This window comes from Antedon mediterranea, chromosome 5 (assembly GCF_964355755.1).
Source record: "Antedon mediterranea chromosome 5, ecAntMedi1.1, whole genome shotgun sequence".
Lineage (NCBI taxonomy): Eukaryota > Metazoa > Echinodermata > Crinoidea > Comatulida > Antedonidae > Antedon > Antedon mediterranea.
This window is the reverse complement of record NC_092674.1, coordinates 14,042,110-14,056,867: the sequence shown is the minus strand read 5'-3', so window position 1 is coordinate 14,056,867 and position 14,758 is coordinate 14,042,110. Positions and strand designations below refer to the sequence as shown.

At 31.4% G+C, this 14,758-nt stretch overlaps 1 long non-coding RNA gene across 1 annotated transcript; it reads left to right on the top strand.

Annotated features, from left to right (window-relative positions):
* Positions 1-1,271: 1,271 nt before the first annotated feature.
* LOC140049576 (uncharacterized) lies at positions 1,272-9,429 on the top strand. The gene is made up of 3 exons (XR_011845309.1): positions 1,272-1,471; positions 4,857-4,937; positions 8,782-9,429. It is a non-coding gene; the product is annotated as an uncharacterized lncRNA (long non-coding RNA).
* Positions 9,430-14,758: the final 5,329 nt, after the last annotated feature.

Below are 14,758 nucleotides of genomic sequence, written 5' to 3'. Positions count from 1 at the left end.
TATCACATAAAATACAACTCGACACCTGTATGTGAGCAATGGTACAACATAAAATACGACTCGACAACTGTATGTGAGCAATGGAACAACATAAAATACAACTCGACACCTATATGTGAGCAATGGTATAACATAGAATACAACTCGACACCTGTTTGTGAGCAATGGTATAACATAAAATACAACTCGACACCTGTATGTAAGCAATGGTACGATATAAAATACAAATCGACACCTGTATGTGAGCAATGGTATGAATTAGAATACAACTCGACACCTGTATGTCAGCAATTGTATCACATAAAATACAAATCGACACCTGTATGTGAGCAATGGTATAACATAGAATACAATTCGACACCTGTATGTGAGCAATGGTATGACATAGAATACAACTCGACACCTGTATGAGAGCAATGGTATAACATAGCATACAACTCGACACCTGTATGTGAGTAATGGTATGACATAGAATACAACTCGACACCTGTATGTGAGCAATGGTATAACATAGAATACAACTCGACACCTATATTTAAACGTACTAAATACGACATTAAAACAATATTATATGATATCCTATCTGGAGGATGAGACAATGAGTGTAATGCATTGAAGACAGAATGTCATATGTCTTCAATGCATATCTTGCTTCAGGTACCTATCTTTTTTGACCGAATGTTAAATAATCGATTACCAATGAGAATGCGTCAATAATGTCAGTACCCATTGTAGTACCATGGAGCTCCATGGTATTACAATGTAGGAGATTGTTAATAGACAACATTTCCGGTAACAGGAAAGAACTTTACGCGAAAATATCTTTAAGAACAATAGTTCATTGTTGGAAATATTTACGCCTCCATTCTATAATCTGGGTTTATATTATCCAAAGATAATACATACTTTACTTTACAGTTTAATTCCGAATGTAAATGTTGTTAATGGGATGGCTATACTTGTTTGTGTTATTATTCATACATCTAGATCAGTAGTTGACTTTTTAATAGGTTTGACAATGCTATACAATTCATTTCATAATTCATCATTTTCGCCGATTTTGTATTCATTAAACAATTCATACATTCGCAATTCTTGAAGATAAACAGGCAAAACATATAGTTAACATGCTTAGTATCTGTTACTGTAAGATGTTTCCTTTAAACCTCACTTCCTGAACAAAACCATTAAGTTTACAATTATGAACTATTTCATCTTAAATGAACTATTAAGGAAGTTCATCTTAAATGTGTTGAATTGGCGCAGGATAGGCATTTGCTGCTACCATCTCGTCCAAGTCAGAGGTTATTAGTGGATATTATCCTGTCTCAAGATTGTTCAAGTCAAGTTTAGTTCTATGTAAGTTTACAGTGTTATGCAAGTATATAAACGCTACCCAAGCTACTTTCAAATACAATTATTTGGATTTAATCGTTTTGTGATTTTATGTTCAATTGGTAATAGATAGAAGGTATGTTATTTCTACATTATATTCCTCTATGTTTAGAACGAGATTATTCACACATTCTAGTTCATTCTGCGTGAGTAAAAAATTAACGACAATCATCACCCCTAAGTTGAAACATTGAATCAAATATTAACAAAATATACAATTCTGTTTATTTGCATGGTATCGCACACGATATTGTCTTACAACAATTAAATAATTTTAGGGTGGGACAGTACCTAATTATAATATTCGTATCAAGCAACCGACTAGGGATTTAGTATTATAGGTCGTAACAGCCGTCCCAACCGATCTTGTTCAGTTATGAACATTTGAAAATAATTGAAAATCTAAACTTATACAATGTACCACAACATTTTGTTGGCATAAGGCCTAACAACAAGAACGGTTGTAATATTCCGATAACGGGACCACCAGGACGGGGAAGCTTGTGTATTAAGCATGTGTGAATCTTCTATAACAATAGACCTATACGTGTACATGTATGAATCTATATCACGGTGTATCTTATTATTCATGTGTGTTGAATCATAAATAAATGCTGTGTGTACTGTTATAGTTTTACCGTATTTTTAAATTTTGTAAATTACGAGCACGTAATTTCGAACTAAACCTTTTCGACATCCAGGAATTATTATAGAATATTATATATTATAGAATTCCATTATTGTTTACACCACCGATTGTTTGATTGATGGAGTGGATCGAGTTGTAGCTACCAATCCAAGGGTCCTGGGTTAAGTAAATATTGCTAAATAAGTTTGATCGTTTTGATCAGATTGTTTTAATGGAATATCGAACGGTATAGAAGGCACACCCGAGATGAATCTACTGCCTTCAACTTCTAGGATATGTGTTATACCAGGGAGGTGAAATAAGTTATCTATATATAAATGTATGTAAGGGCAAAATTCGATAAATCGCGCGTTACTTCTAGAATGTTTACTCGATGGTATATAAAGTTGGTTCGTACATTCGGTACTGATTTTAACCACCTGATGTAACCCTGTTTACTAATTAAATTGAGTTAGATAATGTTATTATTATTTTTTTATTGCCAATTAAAAGAAATTTAGGTTCAACGATTTGCCCCAAATAGGGATGTTTTCCGATCGAGATATACACTGTCTAATGGATGTCCATCTTGAAAAATACCCGCACACAAAACTACGAGGATGCTTCGCATTTTCCTATCTCCTCCTACGATAATTATTTTTAATAGCTGAAAACCATTTGAACAGCTCGAGTACAGCATCACATGTTATCAGTAAAAAGATGGATTTTCTAGTCCGTCTTACGAATCTATATCCGTCACTCTGCTAACGGTATAGTAGCCCGAGCTAATGAATTATTATTACACATACTGTACAAATATCAATATAACACAACATTGAACCATGAATGGCTTAACAGCACCAAACTCTTTAATTTTCTTCTCCAATTAAAAAAAATATCTAATCTTCTTTTAACCACCTAGGCCTACGTTTAGCCATAATTTGATTAATGTTTTGTGTAATATTGTATTATATTCTATGTAGCTAAAGTTAACCTTGTGGGACCCCTCATACAGGTATACATACATATTTAATAACATTTTATTATAATGGGAAAACAAATGTTAAACAAATTAAAATTATTTATGTCATACTACAAGTCAAAATCAACATGTGTACTATGGAAATGAGAATGTTAAATATGTATTCCCACGATATAAAAAAGGAAATAAGTATGGATTAGCTAGGATAAAGCACTGTTCTATTTTAGCCAAGAACACATGTAGCAGCCGATTTATTTTTTTTTTATTTCAAACATGCGTTCATTCAATTATATTTATAAAGATAGATTAAATAATTATTTTTTAAATGCCTCTTACTTATACAATCGTACAACGAAAAATAAATATTTTATATTAGTTGAACGGAGACAATAATTGCAGTCCTTAGAAGATTGACTTCTTTTCTTCTACACTACTCGACTCCGTCTCGTTATAGAAATGTCAAAATTTAAACGCATAATGTATATATATGTAGGCCTAAATATTTATGTAAATTGAAAATGTATTACATAATGTCTAAAAATAGAAGAAATATTACAATTACGCATCAAGTTTAGATTGAAATGGAGTTGTAGTTTTGGTGGTTAATTTGCCTGCCTTCCAATCCCAACGTCCAGGATTCAATCCTGACTTAGTGCCAGGGTTGTAACTCACAACTCTATCAACTCCACTACCCAAGCCTCAAATGAGACCTTGGTGGTTAACTTGCCTGCCTTCCAATCCCAAGGTCCAGGATTCAATCCTGACTTACTGCCAGGGTTGTAACTCACAACTCTATCAACTCCACTACCCAAGCCTCAAATGAGACCTTGGTGGTTAACTTGCTTGCCTTCCAATCCAAAGGTCCAGGGTTCAATCCTGACCTAGTGCCAGGATTGTAACTCACAACTCTTTCAACTCCACTACCTACTCAAATGAGTAGCACGATGAATTATAATTATATTTTAAAAAAGCCACTGTTCTTTGAATTAGTGGTTGTGGAATGTATGTCTACAATTATTAATTGAACTTCGACCTCGTTAACCAATTCGGTATAATGGTTTACTTTGCTCACCTAAAATGGCAATTCACATCGGTGTAGCTCCAATCACCTTATGATAAGATCAAAGCAAACAATAAATAACAAATCACGCTTGTTGCAACAACTTTTTAGAATGTACTTGTTATCGCTTATACAAATGATAATGTATAGTGTCTGGTGTTCTGTACAAAAACAGTTGATTGAGGCAAAATATATTTCAGCACAAATCGGGTGAGTTTGAAAAGTAACTTTAAAAAAGTACGTAACTATACGTGAGTGTAGTGTATAGGGTTGTGTTTAATGTGAAATGTTTGCACATCATGTATATACAGGTATAGTTTTTTGTTAGCTACTACAAATGTAGTACCAGATATTTATCTTAACGAACATTTCCTCTGTTTCTGTAAAAATAAATCAGAAGAATAGAATTATTTATTTCTAGCATTTATATTACAAATGTATAATATTTAAATTTAAAAAAAATTGAATATTTCTTAAGAAACTTCCTCTTTACTCTATTATTCTACAATATTAGTGTATATAATCATCATCATCATCATCATCATCATCATCATCATCATTATGTTTGTCTCTTATTATAACTGTACATATAAAATACAGACGAATATGTTATAAAATTACCAAATATTGTTAAACACGTAATCTGACAAAAGTTGGGGATGATATGTCTTCTTTCGATTGAAAAAATAGAATATTCTGATCTTGTGTTTAACAATCATATCAATGCATTTGATTGAATTAAATATACAATTGGATTTATTTTAATAATACTATCTGTTCCTATTTCATAGATTCCGGAAAGTGCAAAAAAAAGTGAGATCGATATTTGTACACATGTTATTAAGTTAAAGGCGGTAAACATCAACAACAAGGTAGGCCTACAAATCAATTATGATTTATTTTTCTATGTAAATAATAAGAATAATAATACAAAGATTGTTAACACAATACCAACATTATCTAGAATAAATTAACATATTGACCTTAGACTGTGTACTATCATTTAGATGTACATTGTTTATAATATGTGTAGTGAAAGTGGGTTGTCCATACAAATAAGAAAAAAAAATACAAATACTGTAATATTAATGCAAACAATAATGTAGATAAAAAGAAAATAACAATAAACAAAAATAATAATGAAAATAATAATAAACAATTTAAATTAGAAAACATCAATTTTAGTGTGATTTATCGTTTTGTGAGTATTGTTTGTTGTAGGCCTATATGAATTTAAAATGAAGTGATCAATCAAATATAGTATATAATATAAGCAATGGTAAATTATTCAAATAACGATTCCAGCAATCTATTATAATAAATGGATTACTTTACCAAATTAAAAATTTTAATAAATCATGAACAATTCCCAGGTTCATTATTCAATCATCATTCTGTAAATATACACAACTCTCCATGCCTTGAAAATATATAATATACTGTCAATTAACTGTGTAATATCATCCGCATTTGGTTGTCAAGTTGTCTCCCATAGATCAACTCGTGTTACCAAGCAAAATACAAAGAAGAACATTGAGTAGTTACTGTACATGAACAATAAATATTATTAGAGAGAAAACGGTATAAGAAAACAACATTATTAAAAATTATAAAATTCTTAATAAGAGCAAAAAAACGCTTGGCATAAACAATATGAAACATTTTACTACGTAAAACATGTAGGCCTATGAGTTATTTTATGTGTAAAGATTAAAAAAAAAATCATTGTAAACGGGATAGCTAATGACTAAGCAAACTTATATTATTATTATAATTGTGTTTCAACTTAATTCTTTATGTGGTAAAAATGAGTACTGAAGTATTGTAGGCCTACCAAATTTCTATATACAATAAATTAATAAATTACCAATTTACTCACAGAGTAAAAATTCCGTCTAAGCATTTTTTTTTAAATAGTTGTTGTTGAATATGTCAGTTCAATGTCACATAGTATTTATTCACTTTGACCAACAGTTTGAACAAGAACAAATCATTTAACTGAAAAACTGTATATTTAAAGCAAACAATAATCAAATTGGCTGCCAGCCAATGGGTTTCTTCATTTAATTTAACTGTATATTTGTCTTTTTTAAGTGAAAACATGTTTTTTTTTTTCTACGGAAGTGATTAATAATAATAATAATAATAATAATAATATTTATTCGGCAAAAGTTAATAAAGTACATTTTACAATTTATCTTGCCAGGAGCAAGTAATAGGCATGAGCCCAAACTCCATCATTACTTATAAAATACAAAAATAACAAAACTAAGTAGCACAAATTAAGTCAAAATAAAACAAAACAAAACAAAGTTATAATGAGATACACCAATTAAAAATAAGCTGCATTGAATAAACAATATAAACAATTACAACTTAATATTTTGAGATCAAATGTTTGATGAGTTGGGCTTTAAAGTCTGAAATTGTAGCACATTGTTTAATTTCATTGGGAAGTTGCTCCCATAATCTAGGGAAAATAACAAACGATGAATTAAAAAATGTATTGGTCTTTGCCTTCCAATGTATTAACCGCCCTTCACACCTCTCACTTTATCTCACAAACTCATTAAAGGATGATGGACAGAGGCCATGCATTATTTTAAAACCTAATGTGAGTCTATACACTTTAAATATATCTTCAATACTTTAAATATTTAGGGTCTTTAACCTATATAAATATGAAGTGTCCCAATTTCCTTCTTTTCTGTACATATTTATTCTAGTGGCCTTTCTCTGAACCCATAGGTGCCCACATACAACAACAGTAAGTCACAACAGGTAGTATTAGTGCTTTGTAAAGATTTAGCATTGCCATCCAAGACATTGCTTTACTACATCTTGAAACAAAACAAAGAAGTTTGCTTGCCTTACTACAAACATACTGTAATCTACATGAGAGTGGCATGTTAATTTACTGTTGATATATACACCAAGTAGTTTGAATTCATGGACTCTTTCCGTTGAATCGGAATTGATATCGTAAACAAATATGATGGGATCTTTACACCTGGATAAACTCATTGCTGCACATTTTGATGCATTTAATGGTAGTTTATTTAAAACTGACCATTCATAAATCTTATTTAAATCACTCTGTAACTTTATACAGTCTTCAAATTCATGAATATGTCTTGAAATGGTATTGTCATCTGCAAATTGAAAAATTGAAGATTCTATACCATATTCAAGATCACTCACATACAATAGAAACAAAAGAGGGCCAAGAACTGACCCCTGGGGTACCCCTGATATTACATTCTTCCAATGCGATATTTCACCTCTATAGATAACTCTTTGTTTTCTATTTAAAAGAAAATCCTGAATCCATTTATTTAAACCTTTGTTTAAGCCAATATTGTTAAGTTTCTTAATCAGACGATTATAGGGTACTTTATCAAAAGCAGATGAAAAATCTAAGAAAATTACATCTACTTGCTTACAATTGTTTGCATCTAAACTTTGAGCCCATGAATGAAACGCCTTAGTGAGTAACAATTCAGTACTATAAGCATGTCTAAAACCAAACTGATTATCTGATAATATACTATTAGCCTCTAAGAAATTATTGATTCGGGTACACACAAGTTTCTCTATCATTTTACAAACAATTGGTGTTAAAGACACAGGTCTGTAACTCTTAAAATCACCTTTAGGTTTTCCATGCTTTTTGAAAACAGGTACAACATTAGCAGTTTTCCACTGTTTTGGTAAAATGCCTTTTTCTAAAGATAAGTTAAAAAAGTCGCACAACAATCGTGCTAATTCTGCCCTACAAACCTTTAGAAATATGGGAAGTAAATTATCAGGTCCTGGAGATTTTGAAACAATTAAATAGTTTAATGCCTGATAAACTTCCATCACATTAAATTTCTCAAGTTCCATATAATGCTGAGGGATAATATCAAAGTTGCAGAGCAAGTCATCATTACCACCATCATCATTATTACTGAAATTACTAGAAAATTGATCATTAAACAAATTTGCTATCTCTCTAGCATCTGTTACTATAGTATCATTAATCTTAAAACTTATAACTTGTGAATCTTGTCTAATTGCCCTAATATATGCCCAAAATTGCTTTATATTTGAAGTAGCCTTATTTGAGATGTCTAGAACATAATTTCTGTGACTACAATATATGGCTTTTTTCAGTTCCTTACTACAACACTTAAATCTATCTGTAGCTTCATTTGTTTTTAAAATCTTAGCCTTCCTATATAATTTTCTTTTCTTTGTACAAAGTTTCTTAATTTCTGTAGTAATCCATGGAAATGATTTAGTCTTATTTCTTTTCTTAATAGGCACAGATTCAGAAATAGCCTTGTTTATATTGTTCATTATACTATCCCAAATATTATTAATATTTTCAAACATAAAACAATATTTCATTTTTTTAGGACAATACATATTTAACGTTTACTTTTAAGCATTTAATTTACCTGTCTATCCCCAATTAGTATTGAAAATATTTTATTATGTTTGCCTTTTTCTTAAAATAATCAAAAACATGGCAAATGTCTTTAACTTATTCATTGACTTCATATCAGAGCAAATAATGTAGATGTAAAAACAAAACAAATGTGTCTATCACACAAAATATTACATTTAAATACATATTACAATTAGTTATTTGGACATATGATTCATTATTCTTCAATATTTGGCGTTTAAAAATGATAATTTTTTAAGTTTTTATTTACATATTTTCAATAGACAGGTGAAACAGCACTGTACAATGGAGCTTATTACAACAATGTCACTGTTTGCGAGAACTTGATTGAATCAGGTGCAGATGTTAATCTACAAGCTAACGTAAGTAATAAAGTGTATTTTAATTTTACCTATTAATAAATCTGGAAATTGTATATACTTCTATCTCCGCAAATTAAAGTGTTTATTTGCCATACAAATAATATAATATGTAAACATTCATATCTCGCCAATTCAAAAGGTGCATTGACAAATTTAACCTGATGTAATTTACATTAGCCTACGTTATATTAGCGTTCGCTACCTTGCAATCGACGCAGTGTGTTGCAATCAATGCGACACACGGCGAACAGTTTAATAGAGTTGCGTTTAGGTCAACGATACTATGTTCGAACGTGAAAAAACGCAAAAAGCGAGACAAGTAATACAGTGCTTATATTGTTATGCTTAGAATATAAATACACAATACATCTTACTTGGTACCGTTCACTTTATTCATTCGTTGTGCACAACCTAACTTTTTCTTTTACAAATACATCGTCTATTTAAACCAACCCACAGGTGGAAAATATGCAACTAAGTATTGGGTACCACAAAAGACGTCACAAAAGTATGACAATACAAGTTACATATATCTTTATCAGTATTGTTGACTTCCAAAAAGAGCAAACAATTACAAAATATGCTTTTACGAAATTAATTGTTAATGGTGTTCAATTTATTCTTAAAAGTGGCAACGTTTGGTGCATTGCTTTTTCTTTGCTCTATCCTATTCGTTAAGGAATTGTCTTCGGGTAGAGTGAGTAACAATAATAACAATTATATTTGGTGGTTATTATTATGTTTATATTGGCCACCACTTGTCCAGTAGTAACATTATCATTTTGTTGATGATATTTAATAATACTAGATGCATTGCTCAATTCGCTCGCGTACCATCTAGGTCGCGCCCGCAAATGGTTTTAGAATACAAAGAACACCTAATAAAAGGTCACCTTTGAAACCTCACCTTTCGAAAATTGTCTCCTAATAATTGATCTGGACTGACTGAATAAATCTAGAAGAAATGAAAATACAAAATTTCGTCTCAGAGAAAGTACCAAAGTATTAATAATGATGGATATTTAGTCATTTTTCTGTTTGCTTTTGTAGTGTTGTTTCTTTGGCATTCAGAGTTCTCGTTCCCTGAATAGGGGAGTTCCAAAGGAGAGGTTCTACTGAACTGTAGTGAAATTTCGGCGTAAATAAATAAGTGTAGGCAAGGCTGTGTGTACAACAGTATACATGTCGACATGAACAAATAATACAGACACGTTGAATTATTAATCGAATACAATTCGAACCCTGGAAATTACTTGTTATAAAATGACACCAAACTATTGAATTAAATTTAATCAAAGCTAAATGTGTGTTTTGTATGGTATCACCGATTACTGTCCTTGTCATGGCACATTTGATGAATTTGTGGGGGGGGGGGGGGGTACGTTCACATTTAAAATATTCAACTTTGAATTGCTTATTGCCAAGGTAAACGTTCTTTATAATATATTTCCCTACTCCATATAAGTTAAATAGCCATTTACGCCCGTTATTCGAAATTTAGTCGTAGTTCGAACTTTGACTTCAAAAAGTACTAGTTCGAGCTAATACTTCAAATTCGATTCATAAAAAAAGTAGTTCGACTTAATGAAGTCGAGCTTTAGTCGAGTTTAACACGTTTGGGTAACAAAGGCTATTTTAATAAATATTATAAATTAAAATTGGCCAATGATAAAATACGAAATTTTGCGCATTAATATCACTTTCCATTTTGTTATAACAAAACTTTATACGCATCAGGACTATACATGAAAAATAATCTTAATCGTTTATTATAGAAACAAGATCAGTATTAATTTAAAAGTAAAGTACTTTTCATTAACAACAAACAAAAACTTCCATATTTTATAGGCCTCCAACAAAGTATGATCGCGACGAATCACGTACTTCATAGCGTGACAAGAAAGCGCTGTAAACGTTCCATCGCGGACTTGCGCGAAGAAAATTATGTAATTTGTATACGGTTGTAAATAAACATGATTTGCATCAACATTATACCAATGCATATTTAATTCAACTAATATAAAAATAGATATTTCATTCTTCAATATCTGGCTAATATAACAACTCAACGACTGTTATATTTTTTATAAACCTGGTTTAAATACCATTTAGTCGGCGATTTAGCCTGCCCCATCTATCAAAATCCGTCTCGATTTAGTCGAGGTTGGCCTGTTTTTGTCGCCGATTTAGTTGAAGTTTTGTTTATGAATTAAAATGGTGTCATTCATCAAGTTTTAGCTCGGACTACGACTAAAGTCCGGTTTAAGAATACGGGCGTATGTGTATTTACCATACAAAACACAAACGTTAACAAAGTTCCTGGCCTATATAATATAACATGGCCTAACTCCTATTCTTCTAGGCATATAATAGGATAATATCTAAGCTAAATAAAATAATAAGCAACAATTAGTATCAACTGCAGTCAGAGGTCACGGTGCTAAAATCCATAAAATCACAACATTTTTAGGCTAATGGTTGCATCGAAGCATCCTCGTATTATTGTGCTATGTGTTTAGCGGCAAATATAGCTTGTAAATGTCCGATTCGAGATTTGGCCAAGCGTCAAAACATTACTTAAGCTTAGGTCGAATAAGATATTTATACGCTATAAGTTTAATATTCCTACTACAATTGTACTATATAGATTTATGTTTCGCAATCTTAGTATTCTGTTTGCTTTATTGGTGATTTGGCTTATATGGGTTGACCAATCTAACTTGACTGAGTTCAAATACTAGAAAGGATGTCCTATATTGATTGGTGTCTTCCTGTGTTTAACTCTCACGGAGAAGTATTTAGTAGCATTTTAACACCTTTTTCTCGTTCGCTTACGAAGTCTGTTTGCAATCTCCAGCGTCTTCAGTACTTAGAATTGTGTTATGAATGCAATAATTGGCAAATAGTTTCACTTTAGAGATGACGTTGGATGATAGGTCTCTTTAGCTTTTGCGTTATAGACAGCACATCCATCAGTTGAAGTCAAGGTTGATACTCCAAACATTATTTTATCCTGTGGATTTGATTAATTCCAGTAACGCTTTGTGTTGGTGGTAATTGCAAGCCTTCAACCTACAGTATTATGTCTCTTTATTGAAGTATTTCTTTTTAGAAAATCCTACTTCATATAAATCATTAAGGGCTATGCATCTTAACATGTTGCAACATCACCACGTTGGTTACCATGCTATCTAAAGTTGATCATCAAAAACAGTAATGCTTCTTGCCATAGTGAACCATCGAAGCTAATATCGGTTACTTTAGCTACAGTAGATCACAGTGGTTTCTCCACATAACTTCATCGTAAAACAGTGCACTAGATGGATATGTTTTGTTGTTTCTTATTCCAACTCGGAGATATCTTTGCTGAAACGACGACGGACTGTTATTACCATCTCCTCCAAAATGAAAAAAAAGATCCATTCTGTGTTTAAGGTGTACGTTTACCGGTCCACCATCTTTTGTACAAATAGGCTCCGTAACAGTTATTGAAGAACTGAATGTACTGAATACCGTACTGTTTTGTCTAAATTGTTGTACTTTGCACTTATTTTAAGACAATTACCAGTGAAGCCTATACACTGAATAAATGATAAACTAAACGGATGAGAATATATATATATATATATATATATATATATATATATATATATATATATATATATATATATATATATATATATATATATTTATATTTACACATGAATGTTTCCTTCATCGATTATACAGTGTAATAATACATACATAATAATTATTACCATCAAGAATAAGGTTTTCCAATTCCGATTTGCTAGAAAAAGGGGAAATCGAAACATTTTAGTTTAATGAAATTCGATTGACATGAATAGGAATAAAATACGTGTTAACAATTGTTGAACTGTGTTTATAAATTTAACGATAACAAAAGGTTCACAATAACGTAATCATAATTTTATAGCAAAATATTTTCACTTATTGTGTAAATAATAACTTTAAGTAAACTATAAATTATAATAAAAACAAGCCAATTCAATTTAGGCCTAATATTTTGTCTTCAGCCCACGCATAAGCATGTTGAAGCATCATTTTTTTTTACGCATTCTTGGTTTTCCAAAACTCCAGCAGGTTTTCGTTATCGTATTCGTAAGATTGCGAAACCTCTCTAATATCTGCACTTACAGTACGTTTACGTGGAAAGCAACATTTCCATCACAGCGTTTTGCAACAGAAATTAAGCAAGTAGACAAAGAAAAAAAAACTACCTGTATTGAAAAATTATACATACTGTATTATAATAGGCCTACTCGAATACAAATATCGTGTTTAAAATATGAAATCAAAAGTTATATTTCTGAAGAAAACTAAAACAATAAAATAAGATGTTTTCTAGGGCTTTTTGTACATAATACCAAGCCAAAATAGCTCCTGTATGTATTTTTATTGAAACATCAATTAAAATTGATGTTTCAATGAAAGAAGCCATTTTGTTCCTTCTTTTCCTAATTACATCATGACAGTGTTGTTGGGTTGTATTACTTACCAGTTTGCAAACAATGCAGTGTGTAATTAAGTTCCTCATTGATGTGACTGGTTATAAAGCTTAATGACGGTCAGTATGTGATCGAATATTAAGGGTTTGTCAACCAATGCTGCTGGTACTTTAGATGGATTTTGTTGAGGTCCATATAATTATAAATACATCGTATTTAAAAAATGATGATCAAGAGCGTCTTTCTTGATAAATGTGTCGTTACCCCGTGTTCTCGTTAAAATTAAGCCCTGTTGATGTTACAGCAGTTACCACCACTACCTGCACCCAATCCTAAAGCTATATCTTACAGTTTGGCGTCCTGTTCTAAACCATTGCGATTGGCAATACCGAAGCGTGCTTTCAAAGTTATTATAAGCAATATGATTGCGCACTTACACTTACAGATGTGTAATATTTTCCCGAATATTTCTCCGATAACACAGGGTACTATGGTGTATTTTAGTTAAACTTTAATATGCAAAATTTTCCGATGCAGTAATAGCTGTACGTGATTCAACAATTAAGCTCAGAAAGATAATGCGTAAATCAAATCCAAACTCTGCTCACAATGTTCTCAAGATGGTTTAAAAATCAGAACCAATATTAAAAATTGAAAACGATCAATGATCGCAAAAAATAGATTTTAAACAAATTGAGGTATTTGATATTGTGAAGTAAAAACAGCTCAATTTAGAGCACACACTGACTAACCTAACCATTTCTATTTCGAACTCTCTACAAAAACCGGTGTCCTATTGTATAAAGGTGACGTCATTGTTATAAATCGTTCTGCTCAAACAGGATTCTGACGAACCTCTCCAGGTCAAGATGTTCGAGATGCTGTGATATAGCAAGTGTGAAACACATTCAGTGTTGTTTATGTACATGATATTAAAGCTTACAATGAGATGAGTTTCGACTTTTAAACGGGAAATAGGTGTTAAACTAACCGTCCGAATATTTTCCGCGTAAAGTAAGCGTGCAAGTGTAGATGTTTTTTGGATGACACTGAAGTTTTAGATATTTAACAGAGTACTGACAGTCGAGGCAGTAATGATTAAAGCAATGGCGACAAGATATCGACATCTTCAAAACAAGAATGTTTGAAATTGTACAACAGAATTGTAGATTTTTAAGTGGAGGGGATGAAATGTTGAGTGTGAAGCGAATAATTTGTTCAAGCGGAATTAAAAATGACACGTACCGGTATTAGTATTAGAAGACGACTTGATGTGAGATATACATGGTAATGAAATAATTGTTATGGCTTCGCGGAGATTACGTACATTCTGTATTTTACGTAACGATGTGAATTAATAATTCTTTTCGAAAAAAAAAAAAATAATTAGCGAAACTAACCTGCTTGGC